This window comes from Neophocaena asiaeorientalis, unplaced genomic scaffold (assembly GCF_003031525.2).
Source record: "Neophocaena asiaeorientalis asiaeorientalis breed wild unplaced genomic scaffold, Neophocaena_asiaeorientalis_V1.1 scaffold21, whole genome shotgun sequence".
Lineage (NCBI taxonomy): Eukaryota > Metazoa > Chordata > Mammalia > Artiodactyla > Phocoenidae > Neophocaena > Neophocaena asiaeorientalis.
This window is the reverse complement of record NW_020174053.1, coordinates 108927-110084: the sequence shown is the minus strand read 5'-3', so window position 1 is coordinate 110084 and position 1158 is coordinate 108927.

Genomic DNA, 1158 nt, shown 5'->3' with positions numbered 1-1158 from the left:
TAGCCCCTAGCCCCTAGCCCCTCGCCCGCCCGCAGCGGCAGCCGCAGCCGCTGCGCCGGTTCCTCCTCCCCTTTCCTCTTTTCCTTCTCCTCCTTCGCCTCGTCTGGAGCTGAGGTTGGCAAACCAGCACCTGCTGCTGGAGATCACCGAGAACTGAAACAGGAAACCCCGAACCCAGGGGAAAACCCGGGAGGCGTGGGGAGGGGTGAGGGGAGCTGCTGGAACCTGTCGGGCTTGGCCGGGCCACTGCGGCCGCAGGAGGTTCCCGCTCCGCCTCTCCTCGCGCCCAGCCTAGGGGTCCCGACCTCCCCGCTCCGCTCCCCCGGCCCGGGCCGGCGGCGCCTCTCGGCTCAGCTACACCTCCTCCACCCGGCAGTACCACGGATCATTCCCTGGGCAGCAAGGGAATCGAGCGGCTGCCTTCCTTTCCCGTGCTAGTTTGCTTGTTATCAATATTCCGTAATGAGGAAAAACCACACCCGGCATTAGCAAGACCAATGAGGGAATTTAAACAAATGAAGCTGTTGGGATTTTACCCAGAGGAAGGACTTCTTTCAGTAAGGAAACTGGCCTTGTTGGAAGTGGCAACATGTCCAAATTGAGGTGAAAGTCAGGTTGAATCCAGATCTCCTTCGGGAGGTTGGGAGGAGAGCCCTCTGCACGGAGGTGGGCTCCTGAGTTGCAAGTGTGAAAGCACTGAGAGCAGCGGGTCTTTCTACTTTGTGAATTGTCCAACACCCACCACAATCTAGGCCAACATTTCAGAAATGTTCAAATCATCTCACTCACCTGCCTGTGGAATTGTCACCAGGTGTGTCACTCATAGCCTTGGGCAGGATGCATCTGCTTTTGGAGTGAGAGGGAAAGGAACATCTCCGTCCCTGGATTGTGCCTCTACCACGTGCCACAGACCTGGCAGCTGCTTTAAGTGCATTAACTCGTTTAAGTGTCACCACGGCCACCTGAGCTAGGTGTTATAATCCCCTTTATCCCACAGAATATTGAGATTAGAAAAATTTCCCAAAAGTACACAGCTTGCATAGGAAGGATCCAGGTCTGTCTGCATCCAAAGCACATATTTGTTTCAGTGGACCTGAGTTCACACCTTTGATCACACTTTTCACCCTTAACAAAATTATTTCTTGCCTCTCTGAATTG